Source organism: Amblyomma americanum, chromosome 11 (assembly GCF_052857255.1).
Source record: "Amblyomma americanum isolate KBUSLIRL-KWMA chromosome 11, ASM5285725v1, whole genome shotgun sequence".
In the NCBI taxonomy this organism is placed as follows: Eukaryota; Metazoa; Arthropoda; class Arachnida; order Ixodida; family Ixodidae; genus Amblyomma; species Amblyomma americanum.
The window spans coordinates 4,056,507-4,074,084 of record NC_135507.1 but is presented as its reverse complement, the minus strand read 5'-3'; the positions used below and the strand labels follow the sequence as shown (position 1 = coordinate 4,074,084).

At 44.3% G+C, this 17,578-nt stretch overlaps 2 long non-coding RNA genes across 2 annotated transcripts; one reads left to right on the top strand and one right to left on the bottom strand.

The window, feature by feature from the left end:
* The first annotated feature begins 4,118 nt into the window (after positions 1 to 4,118).
* LOC144109483 (uncharacterized) lies at positions 4,119 to 7,978 on the top strand. Its single transcript, XR_013309607.1, has 3 exons — positions 4,119 to 4,225; positions 4,293 to 4,371; positions 7,787 to 7,978. It is a non-coding gene; the product is annotated as an uncharacterized LOC144109483 (long non-coding RNA).
* A 1,912-nt stretch (positions 7,979 to 9,890) lies between these two features.
* Positions 9,891 to 16,573, bottom strand: LOC144110262 (uncharacterized). Its single transcript, XR_013309782.1, has 4 exons — positions 16,331 to 16,573; positions 12,653 to 12,790; positions 11,360 to 11,524; positions 9,891 to 11,161 (listed from the first exon to the last, which is right to left on the bottom strand). It is a non-coding gene; the product is annotated as an uncharacterized LOC144110262 (long non-coding RNA).
* Between the last annotated feature and the right edge of the window lie 1,005 nt (positions 16,574 to 17,578).

The following is a 17,578-nucleotide window of genomic DNA, read 5'->3' as shown; positions in this document are numbered from 1 at the left end:
CTCCTGGCGCTGTGGTGCAGCGGTTAAGCGATGCGCCACAACCCTGCGATGCCAGCGCTCCTAGCGGTTGACCTTGTGCGGCCAAGGTTGCATTTACCGAGCGACCAAAGATTAATTTAACTGCCACTGCCAGGGTGTCCAGTCGGCTGACTCTCCGGGAGGCAGGTTGTGATTCCGCCTCAAGACCACGTGACCTAGGTAGCCCACCTGACTCCTAGTTTGCTGTCTGGGCAGCACCTGCCAGTGTCATGCCCGTGACTTTCGCTCACAACGCCAACGCCGGATTTTCTGGAGAAAGGGACCTTTAACCTTGTCGCGTTAAATGTTACGATGGCCATGCACTCACTAAGGGCCGGGTGACCTATAAGTGTAGAAAATGCATTCAGGCTGATTGCCCATAAAAAACATAGAAGAAATATATTGGATTCAGTGTATCTGTCAAGTCGTCTAGCAATTCCTCCCCTTATCCACCTTATCCATGTTTTTCGAAGATCGCCTGCTTAACACGATACAATCTTCCTAATATTGACGGTGCCCTAAATGCGCTTTTAAATTAATTGGATTAAGTCGGCATAAGTGGAATGAAGAACACTCATGGGTGGGCATGGACTGTGGGGGACAGAAGTTCCCGGGACGCGAGTTCTTGAAAAAACATATATTGAAGCTCCACCTTGCTGTCGAGTCTCCTTATATTGATTTGGTTTATGCGGTTTTAACGTACCAAACAGACTAAGGTTATGGGCGACGCTGTAGTGAAGGGCTCCGGATATTGCGACCGCCTGGGAATCGCACTGGCATCGCATACTACGCGAGCCTCTAGAATTTCGCCTCGATCGAAATTCGACCGCCGTGGCCGGGATGGAACTCGCGTCTTTCGGTTCAGCAGCAGAGCGCAATAACCACTGAGGCACCGTGGCGGCTCTCCTCATATTGTTACCAGAGGAAGAAGCATTTAGGCTTTTAATGCCTTCATACAATATCGGGCGACTGGTAATTGCTGGAACGCTCTGCAGTTATGTTGACTGTTAATAACTCCGTATAACACAGATTCTTTCGCGAAAAGACGCATACATCATGAAATATCAGTTAAAAAAGTTATTCATGTGAATTATAAACAGCAATGGGCCCCAGACGGGTTCCTAATTCACCCCTGAGGTTGCATCACCCACATGCGATTGTTGCAAGTTAATAACGCTCTGACACCTAATGCTTAATTATTCTTTTACCCAACTAATAACTTTCTGATTTGTGTTGCAGGAGGGTAACTTTTTCATTAACGAATTTGAGAATGTCAAAAGCATTTCTAAAGTATAAGAACATATGATCAATAGAACATCCCTAACGCAGTGTGCTTGCTAAGTAATGCACCAATTCGGTAAGCTGGGTGCCACGCGAGTGGTTTCTACGGAAACGACGTTGATGGTTGTTTAATAATGAGTGTACACTAGCATGACTCATATGATTAGTATAAAACACATGCTCTAAACCTTAAATATAACACCTCTTAAAGACACTGGCCGATAATTTGGAAAAAAAAATTTCTGGGTCGCTATATATATATATATATAGATTTAAGAGAAGTGGGCACTTCTACAATGACACTTTTATTTATCAACGTTTCGACCGCGGTGCGGTCTTCTATATATATATATATATACGCACAATATTCGCATGTTTCCAACCCTCAGGTAAAAAGCTGCCCTCTAATGACCTAGTGGAAAGAATCCGCGGACACCTTGGCAAAAAAACTACAAGACAGGAATAGAACTGTAGGCAAACCGTCTGGTTCAGCGGAACATGCTTAAACTATAGCAAGAGCGACGAAATTCCTCGGTGGTCAAACACACCGTTCACCATGGGTTTCATACTGCCTAGTGTCGGGCGGAAAATTGATAAGGCTATTGCTTCCAGCAGGAGAGAACGCTGAGAAAAAAAAAAACGCGTTAAAGCACTTTGCCTTTTCCAGATTATCGTGACTGATAATTCTTTACGTTCAGGCGGTGGGAAGGCCACTCATCCTTCCTGCTTCTTTTATTCTACTGCCTAAATTCTTCAAGGCGATCTTCCATGCGCACCTCGAAGGAGTGAAAGTACGCGAAATTAGACCGTTTTAACCGAAACGTTCATATCTTTTTCTAGCTTTCTTTAACTTATTCTTGCCTTTTTGCGATAGATTTTTTTTTTGAAGCGTGCATATACCTGCTGTCATTTTTCAGCTATTCTCCGCATCACTTTTGTAAACCATAGTTTGCCTATGCTGGGGCTTTTTCGCATCACACTTGACGGCATATGTAGTTCGGCAAAATGCAAGGTCTTGTCTTTCAGTGCACAACACAATTCTTGTGCGCTGAGTGGCGCAGATAACGTCTCAATACATCATTACAGAAATCCAATGCACCTGCTAATCGGGCACGCGTGCCTTTCGAGAACTGTAAATGCTCCGATCGCCACAATCGTCAAGATTAATATAGGGGCAATTCATTTCCACCAAAATCCAACTGCAATCACTGATAGCAGGCAACATGAGGACAGAGAAAGCTCTAGAAGGGTGATTCATCAAAATGAATCCAATGCATTATTACCACGTATTGGCTGCAGGCCTTATTGGGATAGACTCAATGAATTACATTTCTTTGCCTAATGTAGTAGTAGTGGAACCCCTGAAACAGTTTCCGAGGGCCAGTATGTTTCAGGAATGTTGAAATCTCGTCCGATAACTAAGCGGTTTGGTTTCAATCGTGTCAGTCAAGTCACTAAAGCTTTAAGACGACTTCCAGCAAATGGCTTCGCCGCTTTCTTCGGCGCTTTGATTGATGCATGAGCACCTTGCGACACCTTGAGGTAGCAGTCCACTTCGACATATTCTGTCAAGCTGCAGCGTTATGACCCCTAGCATGAATGACGTCGGGTAGGTACAGAATATTGCTTGTAAAGTACTTTAGAGCATATCGAATAAACATAACTAACAAACTCAAGCTCTTCCGCAACATAAGACACAAATGACCATCGCAAGACAACAGAAAATACGAACTGCAACGATGCAAACACTTTAAAATGCAAGAAATACGCGTAATCTGTTTTCATCAACTAATATCTTATCCTAGCAGTTTTTTGTTGGGTGCTAATTAGGAAGTTGAGAATGCTGTTTTAATAGCCTGACTCCCAGACTTTTCTGTGAGCCCAAATAAAGGTGCACTCAAACTTGGCCCTTTCGGCCAGTGCGAAAATCACTTTCCAAAGCTTCGGTGCTATTATTTCTGCAAATTCGGGCGCACGGCTCGAATGAAATCTTCCTTTCATCTCCAGCTGTCGGCCTTACTAAGAGAACAATTTATGGTAGGATAAGTAAAGCTATGCGATTAGCAGTACCGAAATAAGTTGAGCAGAAAGTTTACCTTAAATTCGCGTTTTCTATGCTCAAACGCACGAGAAACATGAATTTTTACACTACGAAATGCAGGCATTGTTTCGTGACAGCTGCAGACTGCCAATGCAATACTAGGCGGACTGCACTGCAAGCACTCGGCAAGCATCACTTTTAATGCTTTATCCAGAACCGAATGTTGCAATACCTTGCAGCACCATTCTTGACGGCACCCTTTAGAACATGCACAACTCCCGTGAAATCAGACAGAGGATTTCTTACGTTTTAGGCAGACCACGTTGTCGTGCACCGGCTGCTCATGTTCCCAGGTGGTCGAATCCGTAAGCAATACTTGTCACAACGTGCTGCACTTCAGGCACAAACTACACGATGATCCCGCACAGTGAACATACTGCTCCGTTTTTGGCACATAACTCGTACGGTCGCCACACACGCTGAGTATCTTCGTCAATGCCGTCGGAGTAGCCACATCATCGCCAGCTTCACAAGCAATTCGCCTAACGTGGTCCATGCGCGTCGCATAATGTTCTTCACATAGGTAGGCGACTCCCATGGTTTCAGAATAACTAATGCACACTGAAAACACCACACTTCGCATCGCCACAGCACAAGGTAGAGTCGAAAACCATCGAGCAGCAGCAGCTGCATCCGCCGGCGCGAGCGGCCATCTTGCTGTCCCGTGACTGAGGCGATATCGCGATAAGGCATGAGGCAAAGCGAAACCTGTAGGCCGTTGCCTGCGGGGCTGCGCTGCGAGCGTGCGGCATCTTTGTTAGCGCGCAGGTTCCGCGTTTTCTCGTCTGTCTTGGTCGTCGACGTACGATTTCTGACGACGGCAAGGTGAGGAATGCTTTTTTTCCCAACTACTCTGCATTTCAAGCAGCCGGCCGGTGCCTTGATTACGCAGTTCGTGAAGAGGCGCGCACGCTTCGTGGCCTGCCGACAGTTCTGGCGCGGTTCGTCTCGCTCTTTCTGACAGCGGCAAGGTGAGAAACGTAGTTTTTGCCAATCTGCGCTGCATTTCAAGCAGTTTCGCAGAGCAAGCCGGCCGGCGCAATATGGCGGAGTTGTGAAAGGCACGCCTACCTGCTCGCGCCATGGTGCCGGTCAGTGAAGGGCGCGCTCATACCTTGTGCGCTTTGCCTTGCGGTTAGTTTCCTATGGTGGCGCGTTGAGTTTTACTGGGCGCGAAGTTTTTTGTGGCCCCCAACAATGCACTTCTTTCGAGTGATCTTTCTTCACGGTGGGGTAAAATGTGGTACACTTAAAAAAAAATCGAAAAAAGTGTCGAAATCGAGCCTTCTCGTGTTGTTAGTATGAGCGCGTAACTGCTGTGAAAAATAGGTAGCGCATGAAATGCTCAATAACTAGAAACTTGTGCCTCAAAAACTGCGTCGTCTGCTCTAGTGAAAATGTGCATTGCACCCGCGTAGTGACAAGGTAGTGCGCTTTTCAAAACGACCAGGGAAAAAGTAAATTATGAAAACAAGGAGCTGCTGCCCTGGAAATTCTCTATTTTTCTGAAGACATGCAAATTGCACCCGCGCATTTGTTCTCAGTGCTCAAACACACTCCGAGCGAATATTTTGGAGTCTGTGCTGTTGCGGTCACGGTGACAAACATTTGTCGAATAAAACGCACAGTTGGCCGTGGAATGTAAGTGTTCTGGGGGGCAGAGAATAACGTCGGGGAACAGAGGAATGCTTGTAAATCATTGGGAGATATCTTGTGGTAGTTGTAGCATTGTGTACGGTGCATAAATGTTCAGCATGCGGGGTTCGTAAAAGCATGTTTTCCTTGTTCGTAATACCGCCCCTTTTACGCGTTTCTCCTGTTCGCACCGCTTTTGTAAGGCTAGCGAGTGACATCTGCTCGTAACTTACATTTTTCAGCTGATGGTGCATGGTCCATGGTAGCGACAGGCACTGCTGTGAGCCGTGGTGCAGTAACTAACGCACAACAAGCGCGGAACGAGCTTAGCAGTGTGCATTGGCGACGGCTACTGTATCGATTTTGGGTTTATATGCAATGAAATAAATGTTCATTCCATAAAGCACCTGTTGTCGTTCCTGGATTGACGCTGTTTCACGGACTTGGCGCAGCTGCGTTGATGGCCGGTCAAGAGCGCCCGCGGAATGTAATTTTCATCTTTCTGCTCCTAAAATAGATAATATACTAAACAATGAATAATTCGCTATGAGGGCGCGGCAGGCCGCAGCGCATGCTAGCATTCAAATTATGGGAGTCATTTCTTTATGCATTCATTTCTCTATGGCAGCGTCTCATCGTGCTTCGTGGGCTTCACTGTCGGCGGCGTTGGTTTAATTCCTTGAAACAAACGTTTATTAGCTGTAAACGCAGCGCCGCTCTATGTGACGTCATCGTTGCGGTCTCTGCCCATCGCAGGCACTGAAGAGAAGCCTGACCAACAATGCGGGTTTATTCTGCTATTACGTCAACATTTCAAATCTTGGACCAAAAATACTTCACATGCTTTACCTCCGGGTGTCATACATTCTACCCCATTTAAACTCGTACAATTCTAAAATCTCTTCACCTGCCCTTTAAGGTACCTGATTAGCGGAATGAGATATCATTACATTTCACATTATACGCAGCTTCTGTTGCAATCCCAGGGTGTGTTTGCGTCAGTTTCTTTGCAATTGTCAGTTCATCAAGTGTCATATTACGATTACCAGCTGCAGTAGCAGGTACCTGCTGTGCTGTGGCGGTGACGACATTTGCTATGCCAACCCTTTTTTTTCCCCGACTTCTGACATCGAGTCTCTTCCTTGCTGTCTCCAAAATATTCTCGACCAATCATTATTTATTTGTCATCTGCCACGGTGGGCAGGTTTTGATGAACTGACAATGTTTCGTGACCTCTCTCAAACAATCAAGGTGTTTCGTCAGGGTAGGTTGGGATGATGTCACAAGACCACACGACATCTCTCGGTCAATGAGCGAGTTTCATCTCGGACAGTGGGGAGGGGTAGCGGGGGGGGGGGGGGTGTTTGGTGTGTCAACTCTAATGGCATTGCATTAAAAGCAACGCACACATCAGGAAGGTGAATAGTATGGTAGTACGACACAGCAAGAAAGCAACATGGATAGTTAGATGAAAAGCGAGTTAAGGATTTTCCAGCTATAACTTCGGCCTAAATTACAACTTCCACTTTCCAGCTGTAACATTCAAGCTATACATTTTCCACTACACCATCTACACAGACTCCCAGGATTCGTGTCATTGAATCAAAAACACTCCCATCACACCTGTCCACGGAGCTCGAGGCCGCACTTGCGTCGCTGCACCCTTGCCCTCTATGCCTTCGATGGATCCCTGGGCGCTCGGGGATTGACGACAATGAGCTGGTTAACCAGCTCGCCCGTGAAGCTCTTAAACACTTGCCCGGGTACCGTTCAACCCCTGGCCAAGGAACTCGGAGGGCGGTTCGAGACGTTCCTTTCGCGCCACCATCAAAGAGTATTACAATGGACTACGCCTCGACCGTAACATCTTCACATCCTTCGACAGATACAACTTAACGCACTTGTCACACCTGCAGGGCTTTATCTATACAAATTTCCTCGTGATAATTCATGCCACAACGGCCCTGCCCCTTATGCCAACCTCTCCCACTGTCTATTCTCCTGCCCGGTTACTCTGCAATCAGATTTCTTTCCCACCCCCTCCCACGCACTGTCGGGACATGGCTGCACAGGCTAGGGGCCCGTACCACCACCACCACTACTACTACCACCACTACAACTACTACTACTAATACTACTACTACAACTACTACTACAGGAGTGTGTATCCCTCCCATTACAACTGCTTTGCAGTGTCCGTGGCTATCTGGAAATAGACGAACAACACTAGACGTGCTAGAATAATTATGAGACAGTCGAATTAGAATCTGAGCGTCAGGCGTTGACTAATCTGAAGATATTCCGCCCTGTCCAATCTCCTTCACTTTTATATCGATAAACAAATTTTCCTACTTTTTTTTTTTGTCCAGCGCTAAACAGTTTTCATTCTTCCGGGGGAGAAACACCACTGCTGTGCAACGTAATATGTACAACGTTAAATCGATCCTTTTCGGTGAATATAAAATAAGCGCGAGAAACTGAAAAAATGAAACAAAGAGATGCAGGCAACGTGGGCGTTCGAATTTCTTGCATCTCTTCGTACCGTTTTTTCCCTCGCTAATTTTGTGAGAAACTTACATCATGTGCCTGAAAAACCGGAGAAGCCAGCTAAAATTTATTTTTGGGGGTGCCTGCTGCTGTCTCCCATTTTGTTCTTATGGCTTACATACCGCAAGTCACAAAGATAAGTAAAAAGTTTAAAAATATCTAAATTCCAGAATAATTAATGCTAAGTCTACATTCTGTTCGCAGTGCCTCGCCTGAAGTAACGAAGATGCGCCGCCATACAGCCAGCCCTCCGGAATTTGCCTTGCGGACTCCCCCTGGTCTCGAATGGACTTTAGTTCATTCCTGAGCTCAATTATGTGTTCATAACGCTATCTTTCGTTTGCTTTTTAGTTATCTTGTATTTATTTTATTTTTGAGTAGACACTGATATAGGAAGTGTGCTTTTGGTTGTTACGTTCTCTCATCCATGGCACGGTTTTCCAAGTGAGGACCGGCTGCTCATGGCGCCATTGCGGACTTTCCGGTCATTTCTGAAGATATAGACGCACAGAGAGCAAGCATCCATGCACAAGAGGACCAGCATTGCGCAATGCACGCTCACGAATCAGCAGGGACGTTCGTGCAGGCACTTCTGATCGTCGTCGCTGGCGGCTAATCATGGTGACCGTTGATAAAGAGAGGAGCACCAGACACCGCTGTCGACACTCAAGGCGGAATTGTTAATGTTTTAGCAGTTTCTTATCAGAAGATGGGAAAAGGTGGACAGATGAGGTCGCAGGTGTGAACAGGGCACAAATAACGTCGTTCGTCTTGTATATGAAACTCCTGCAAGAACCCCTGCTCTGGTGACTGATCCGCAGCTTTATACAGGAAGAGGTTAAGCTGTCTGCCCATTTACGGCGCTTTGGAATATACGACAGAAAGCGACACAAGCGGTGCCTTACTGCGACTTTTTTTTTCCAATGACGCTACATGTTCTAGCACCTGCATGGCATTTGCTTTGCATAGGTGCTGCGGTCGCTTCGCCGAGCGCCTCCCATATTTTTACTTCTACGAAATTTCTTCAGACGAAACTTACTGACAAGTGTTCGAAGTATGTCACTAACACCTCACTAAAATTTTGTCCCCCTTCCAGTGTCTTGTGTCCCTCCGCACTGAATTTTCCGCCAAAATGAACTACATGCAACTTGCCCAACTCACCATTGTTATACCACACTAAAATCTTGGATGCCATTCCTTCTGAATAATCAATGATGATGATGAATTTTTTGTGTTGCAAGTGAATCTGGGGCCAAAGAGCGCCATGGCAGAAGATATTTTCGTTTACTCAAGGTGGGATCCCAAATATTTCATCCTGAATAAGCTCAACACCAGGCCAGGGAAAGCTTGTACCCATTGTATCATTGGCGGGCACCAGGCGGCGCTGCGGATCGAATCCCGCACCACCTGCAGACTGGGCGGATGCCCAAACTGCTAGGTCACCGCTGCGGTAATAAACTGCCAATAAAAGCTTACGTTTCACATCATAATTTTTTGTGGCATACGTAAATTAAGCTTGGATGAGACTTTTTGGATCTTGCTTAGAGAGCATTTCTTTAGCGTTCAGAAAATACGATATTAAACTTGAGTGTTCGAGACTTTAGAAACCCTCTCTTTAGAAATCTCTCTTAGTGGCAACATCGGGCGGAGAGGTACGAGTTTTCAGATATTTCATCAGCATTTTTGTATGTTCACAAACAACAAAGTTTTGCCCATATTTCAAGCAATGATTTTTTCATGACTGGTACCACAATCAAGAGCACAAGCCCATTTGAATTTACATCGCTGAAGAAAAATTCGTCGGGAGAAATTTCATTGAAACAAGAAAGAGACGTGATATATTGTTTCTTCAATACCCATACTTATGAAGTCAGTTGTGTTGAACAACATATTGTACTTTTACGCAAAAATTGCACTGCTTTTAGTAGATTTTAAGAGAAACAAGGCAATGGAAACTGCTGGGCAGAATTTCAGTCGATAATGTACACTCTAAACACGGTAACCTTTGGGTAACCTTTGTAAATGTGCACATTTTCACATTGAAGTATACCTATAATTGAAAGGTTACACGATGGAACTTTTCCACTTTTAACCTTTGTAAAAGTTACAAATGGTAAAGATTACTTATTTTTATGCATAGGTTACGCAACCTTTTAGCGCTGTAACCTTTTCAAAGGTATACATCATTGGGTTAAGCATAGGTTACATGCTACAAAATGTGTGACCTTTGTCCGCCACAATAACTGGCCTAGAACGGCCAAAATATCCTTGCAACTTACTGAAGGTGATCATATTCAGAGCTCTGCTGGATTTCGATTTGAAGGGAACAAAAATTGGCCAATGAGGAGAATAGTTCAGAAAGGAGAAAAATGACAAACATCGGTATATAACAGTCAAATTGTGCATTGACTCCAACATCTTCAAGACTAGAAGTTATACAAAACAACAAAACTTCCCAAATATTGTCTGCATTATAGAAAAACTAAGGAATGTAACAGATGCAGGTATGTTCAAGGCATTTTGCAAACTTTTCGCAAAAAAATATCGCAAGAAATGAGCATCCAAGGTACTGAAATCTGGGCCGATATTACACTATTACTGTTGCCAAGCCAAACAACCCCGTTGAACAAGCAACTCAATAAAGCAAGCCCAGGTCAAGTCTCGCTTCAAGAAGAGTTTGTCAACAGCATATATCACTCTTATTGCAATTTAAATAAAAAATAGGCACTGTAATTATAGTACAAAAACGAACAAAATAAAAGCCCAATTATTCAAGACCAAGTGCCAAGTCAACTTGACATTGTGTAAGGGATACAATAGGCAAAATATAAATGGTAAAAATATCAGAGAAGGCAGTATTGTGATCACATATTTTATCACGCTTCTTAAAAGAAAGGTTAAAATGTCTACAATAAGAAATCAAGACAGGAGATACAAGCAGTGCAGATAACATGAGTTCTTTTAGAGCTTGCGGCCACATACCAACCTAAACAACAATCAATCGATTTAAACATCATAAATAAACAGCTCACAGACATACAAGCAAGCATTCTTGAAGAAAAGATCATACAATTGACTCCTCCAGTCACTTTATTAACAAAGAAGCACAATGACATGACCAATAACTCGTAACATTTTACAGTACTATAAGCCTGACAACACTCGCATAAGTACATGAATTTGTGTACTGCAGTTTTAATAAAACTTGCTGAATTTAGCTCTAGAAAACATACTTCAACATATTAGAAAGTGAACAACTGAAAAACATTTCTTTCCAGAAAATTAGAACAAATTATTTTTCAAGAGCGTGGAAGGCCTCTTAAGTAGGTTCGTCAGTAGTCCACGTGGCACTACAGTGTCTTGCAGGGCAATCTTCTGAAGCAGGACGAGAATGGCGAAAGATTACGGCGTATAGTCGTGAATTTTATGTAATACGTCACCAGGCAGAAGATGAGGACACGATCTAGGTTGCCGCTGCTGATCGAGATCACTTCTTTACTACTTCCAGCGTAAACGCAAGTGTGTTCAGCACAGCTTTATACATGAGGTGCAGTCACTTGCAACTTCAGGCAGTGGGATCTGTGGAATGTTAAATTAGAGCCAGTGAGCAACCATTCATACTTAAATCGTGGCTGGTATCCTCCCCATAGTGAAACATGGTACACAAAGAACATGAGAGTTTTCAAGAGGATTTGATCATATTAAAAAAAAGTTTGTCATCATGAAAAGCCAGTATGCCGAAGAAACTGTTAGATGAATAAGAAATATTTCACAAACCTCGTTGATGAATGCGTGCTTGGAATGGCCTCGTAAATGCTTTCCAACGGCAAGAAATGTGCATCTGCGTCCTTCTTTGGAAGAAAATACTTGAGCTACTGCTTTGAGTTTTCCTTCTATATCTCCAAAGATCCGCTTAAATCGGAGTTCCACTTCAATGCACAGCTGGAAAAAAGTCGTTAGGAGGAAGTGTAAATCAGTCAATTAAAGCAAGCATACTTGAAGAAAAGATCATACAATTGAAAGCAGTTGTCAGTATTATTAACAGAAATAAAATTTCTTTTTCCTCATGCATGTAAATCTGAGTGCAATTTAATTGAGTTTTCAATAAATTCACCAATGTTTTAACACATCACAAGACCTCATTTCTTCATAAATCGTAATTTTTTTAATCAGCTGCCTGCTATTCACTGCAGCAGGGTATATGGCAATGCTCAGTTCTTATATTCTTGTAATGTTCCCTTACAATATTTTGTAGCAAGAATTACTGGGGCAGGGTATCATCATGGCAATCGCAAAGTTACTCAGGGCTTATTTCCACACAAAACCTAAACTGAACGCGACAAATGTACGGAAAAAGAGGTGGAAATGCAGTGCCTGCTGATGCCTGGTTGCAGTGACTACAGCACTATATTTCATCTACTCAGTTGGATTATATCATGCATCTTCTTTTGCTGGTTCGCACAAAAATAACATCCACGTAGTTAGCTATGAGTGTCGTATTCTTTGCACTAAGTAGCAAAGCAAGAGAATGGACATGACATTGCTAAATAGCAAATAATGTTCGGATGGATGCCATTGTTATTGTAACACGCAATAACGGGGGTCACGTTTCCACCGAGCTTATTGCTCATTAAATGAGTCTATCGTTGCTTCGAAAACTGATATGACACCATCACTGACTGCTCCAATATAGACTAATTAGTGAGGCTCAGTTATTGCCTATGTGACCAAAGTAACGTTCTGAGAATAAATTATACTCGCCAAGAGTGAGAGTTCGTGCCAGAAATTAGCTTTATTATTAAAGAAAAATCACTTCTTATCATTTACCTCAACACAGCCATCCGACTACAGTGCAAACCTTGACAGATTTCTCAGAGAACTAGTCACTGAAGTAAAAAATTAATCCATTATAATTGACTTCAACGTGTCGATTTGTCAGTTGCCCTTATCTTTCAATTCTTTTTCGTGTCCCAAATGTTTTTCAATGATATATCGAAAGTGTTCGCTGAAATACTCGGTATATCAGCAAATTGCACTACATTCAACGAAGAACAAACAAGAAAAACTTACTCCAGGAACAATGCCAGTTCCACCCGAAGCTGCCGTGACAGCTTTTAGTGACCTGTCCGAAAGAGCTTTCCCTCGCAGGATTGGTTGTGCACACTCAGAGAATTCTGGCATGCTTGCAAGGAGTCAGTCTCCGAATTCCTAAAAGGAAACAAACTAAGCTTTATTCAATGAAAACCTGCAATAACACACTCAAGTTCTTTTTTGCTATCAGTATGCAACATCAGGAAGAAAATATTCCAAAACCATTGGCATTATATCAAAGGTGACTCATAATGACATTTTGTAATAGCAGACAAACAGTCATCTCTTGCATAAGTATACAATGTCCACGGATACAAAAGGAGTTCAGATTTGATGACAACAATATGTGGTGCCTTCATAAGTAAAAATGCATTCACTCGCTGTGAATAACTCAGTTTTGCCAAGACCAGAAGAGTGATGAAAATCTTTCCTTCCCAAGGTACAATTACTTCTACTTCGCCACACATTGGAAAGTCATTTTGTTCAAACACAAGCACATGAGAAATTGAGATCCTGACACCAGAGACAAAAGCTGAACGCATGGACATAGCTGTTTGGCCTATACAACAGCAGTATGCAGTCCCACACGGCAAAAACGCAGAAAACACAGAGGCCGACCACCTGTGGTGGAACCGAGAGCGTACGGAGTGCGCTCGCTCAAATTTTGCCAGCTGATGCGTCCCAATCTTCCTATGCAACTCTTACGCTAATTCGCAGAAGATAATGTATGCGCTGCTGGCTGCGTTTCTGTGTTTCGCTTTTAGCTCTTGTGTATTTGAACTGCTGAGTTAGAAATATACGCAGACGGATGGTGAAATGATACCAGCTTTTGATGCGCCTCTCCAGGGTTTGCAACGAGGCTTCGAATGTCCACCAGCGCTCGGTAACGCGAAGCTGAAAATCTGCGAAGCAGCTTCGGTTTAACTGACGGCGTGTACTCGCTGATAACTGATACTACTTGGTTCGGCCCAAGCTTGCCACAGAGTAGAAGCGCCTCTTTTAGAGGCCAAACACATACGATGCTGGTTGTTTTCTGCTCGTAGCTTTTCTTTTTGCTGTTTTGTTTTAGGCACAAAGTAGAAGGGTGGCGGGTTCCTTAGTATACTGTCAACGTTCAATGAAACAGTGAAGGCAGATCGCTCTGGGTTTTCAAACGTCTACACGACTTCAAGTGTCCAGGGGTGCGTGGTAACACGAAGCCATACAGCTGCGTAGCACCTTTGGTATAGAACCGACGGCGTATATGTTCGCTGATAGTTGATACGAAAAAATATTTTCCCGGCGTATATGCGTGCTTCTGCCAGAGGACAAAAGCATCTGTTCCGTATCGCTTTGATATATAGCTTTAGCTTTTCTGTATTTGACGTTTTGTTTTGACCACTATGATGCAGAAATATGCCGGTTTCTTTTAACGATATCACGAGCCTGCTTAGTGTTTCCCGTTGCTTTTCTTACAATGAAAAGAAGAACAGGCGACTACGTATCTTCTGCTCAGTAAATTCCGATTAAAACTCAGAACGTGCTTAGAGTGCCTAACTTGAAATAGTGCCGAAACGTACGAGACGTGAAAGTTTGCCCACGTTGACAGCTCCGGAGACTTCACTACGTCTCTCGAACTCATCTGGATGCATGGTTCACGAGCCAACAAGCCAACACTAGTGCTTTCAGTAAATGCTATTATATTGTAACAAAACGTTCGTCCGTGACGGCACGGTGGCTCCACCGCATCGAGGAAGGGGGCCGATGTACGGCATTAGTTAATTTAATTTATTAAAGATGAGGCCGAACATTAGTTAAATCGAACGAACTGATATAGATCAAACAACAAAGCAGTAACTCATAGTACGCAACATCTTCCGAGCAGAAGTCCCGAGCAGCACCTCGGACGGTCGCCATTCCTCTTCCACTTTGCGCCAAGACCCCTCTGAAATACGATTGCCCAGGATTTTGGGGACCCTCTTGGTGACCAATCGGTAATGCGCTTGTCGGAGCTAATGAGAAGGATTTCTTTAAAAGCGAAGAACTAATATCACGCCGGTGCCAACGAGATTCTTTACTCTCGAGCACCGCGTAAATTCCAGGAAGACGCGACGCATTTTCCCTTGATACACAAACACACAAAAACGGCAACCGAAACCCAACGAAAGCAAACACAATCGGTACAGCACGCAACGCTCCGTCCGCGCTCCCAGCCGTCGCCACCCGTTTCAAGGACATTTGGTCTGACACGCGGTGCGCTTTCCAGAGCCATAAATTACCACGCGCGCAATCTTCCAGGTGACCGTGTATTGAAATGCTTTCGTTTGGCGGCTGGGACGACAACTTCTGACTCGCTCCTCAGCAACCGGTTAACCGTTTTTCTCGTAAACCTTGAATTTGCAGAGAGAGGTGGAGTAATGCTGTGACAGCTCTGCTGCCGCCATCGATTAAACAGCCACGCATGCGGTTTCGTATCGAATTGTAGTACAGAGATTTAAAGGCAGAGTGTGGGCAGGAATAGGAAGTGACGTCCCTCATGCCTTTGACGGATCACCACTTATTTCGTGGTCGCTGCATACTGTGCCTTGTGCAGTGGAGTGGAAAAATTATTTATTCTCGATAAGAGAAAGGGGAGGGGGGATATACAGCAAGCTGCTGTCCTCAGTGCGGCTCTAACGCATCAGCCAAGTACACTAGCTAACGCATTGCGTAAAACATGGACTACGCCTGCATAGGTTCTGTCAACAGCCGCACAAATATTGTAACTCGAGGCGAAATGAATCTCCAAGAGCGTGCATTACAGATATTAATAAACAAGTTCTAGAAGTCCCGTTTAATATCGTACCTCAGCCCCGCTCTGCAAGCGCCCACTTTCATGAATAAAAAAAAACGTCTTATACCAAGCACAATTGCACATAAAAGCGCGCATCGGCGAACAAGGGAAAATGGTTTCACAAAGAACAAGAACTTGTAGGCAGAAATTGCAAATATCTTTCTTGAGCCCACTAACATTGGAAACTACTAGGCTGCGCAATATGCTGCGGCACTTCAGCAACTCCACTGTCTTGCCCTGGGCCACCTAGGTAAAATACGAAGTAAAACGCGCGACAGAATCATTTGGCAAGAAAACAAAATTCACACCGTCTGTACCGCACTGCATCCTCAGCAGGACATGTTGCATAAAGTTCGGTGGCGCCACACTTTCAATATTACTTTTTATGTGCCCAGTTGTATCGCCAAAATCTTATAGCGCACCAATCAATCGATAATCATTGAAACGATGTGCAAACTTCCAGCATTCAGACTCAAAACAAAACTACCGCCGTGCGTTTCAAGCGTGCTCTTTATTAAGTATGCAATAATGTGCACACGCATGCAAACGATCAAGAATTAGCGCTAGATTACCCCCGTATTATTGCACCTAATGACCCAAAAGACATGCTGCAACAATAGCCCAAAACCAATATTCTGGATAACCGAACTTATTGACAGGAAACTCGCGCAATAGATGACTAAGGCACTCAAACTACTGAACCAGATTTCGCTTCGAAGTGCACTCAACGAGCCTTACAAATGAAGGTGTTCTGGCAAACAGAGAAAATATACGCGCTCTAACAAGCATGAAATAAATGACTTTGCAAGTCGTTATTGTGCACATGGTAAAAAAAGGCCACTCACCCAAGTCCGTTATTCTTCCATGAATCCCTGGAACGTGATTGCAGCAGTCGCAACGAATAGCGCAGCGTGCGGAGCCGTCTGCCGAGCACACGACGACGTTTCTTCTACAGTCACAGTGAGGTTCGTTGCAGCTGCCGCACATTGTAAGTACCCCACAAGTCCCTGCTGCTTAGCGGCATTACTGACGCGGTGCGCCCCAAACAAACCACTTAAGAAACGACACCAAAAGACGGCGTGGTTCACGAACGGTTCCAAGTCTAGTTTGAAGAACCAAGCCACCTCCGCAAAGCTGCAAAGTCCGCGCCTTCCCGCTGTCTAGACTTGCCGGCGTGCAACGATGCCAAGCGTGAAGCAGGAGATCGCTTTTCATTGGGTGAAGCGCAAGGCCGTCTGCGCATGCGCGTCTCACGCATACTGGAGCGGCCTTCACGTAATATTTTGAGTAGTTCTTTGCCAATTACTCGTTTCTTGGGCGCCGGCGTTCGTACCGTGGGCGCATTACGCTTTGATTTGTGATATATATTTGCCACCTGAAATGATACATTGGAAGCGTATAAAGGAGCCGCAAGAAGGGAAGTCGAAATGCGCACTCGGCAGCCCGCAAATGCGGTTACGTACGCTGTCGCCTTCCCAGGCGCTGCCCTTCCATATGCCTGCTTTTTGACCATTAATTGCCACCGTTGTTATCGCGTATCAGTTCAAAGAAGATGAGAAATGGGCTCTATCGCAGGCATCGAGAAATTACGTGTAATTTAAAATATCTGTTTATTAGCGCTTGTTCGCGCAATAAAACCGGAACAGAACAAGCTTAGGGAAGTACACGTTGGATTTCTTTGCAAAATTCATCGATATGAATTGAACATTCAAGATGTGTTCTCTCATATTCAGCCGCAGAATACTGCATTTGCTTTGCATGCATTCGCAGCCTCCTTTGGTAAAAGTAAAGACAGATATCTAATAACGCGCGATTCAATGTGACTGCGACCCAAAACAGTAGTATCGGGCTCATGCGATAGCGTACGTTGATGTCTCCGGCATATTAAAGCGTCTACCTTTCGGTCAGAACAGCAGGCCCAATGTATCAGAAAAGCACATTCCCGCACATAAAGCAACATACGTCTTCTCTATGTGCATATCTCCTGGCTAGTCGACGCATATAGGTTACCGTGCTGCTCAAAGGTTACTGCGCAAAGGTCACTTGGCAATTTTTTCATCGTAACCTTTGAAACGGTTGACTTTTGGCCGTTA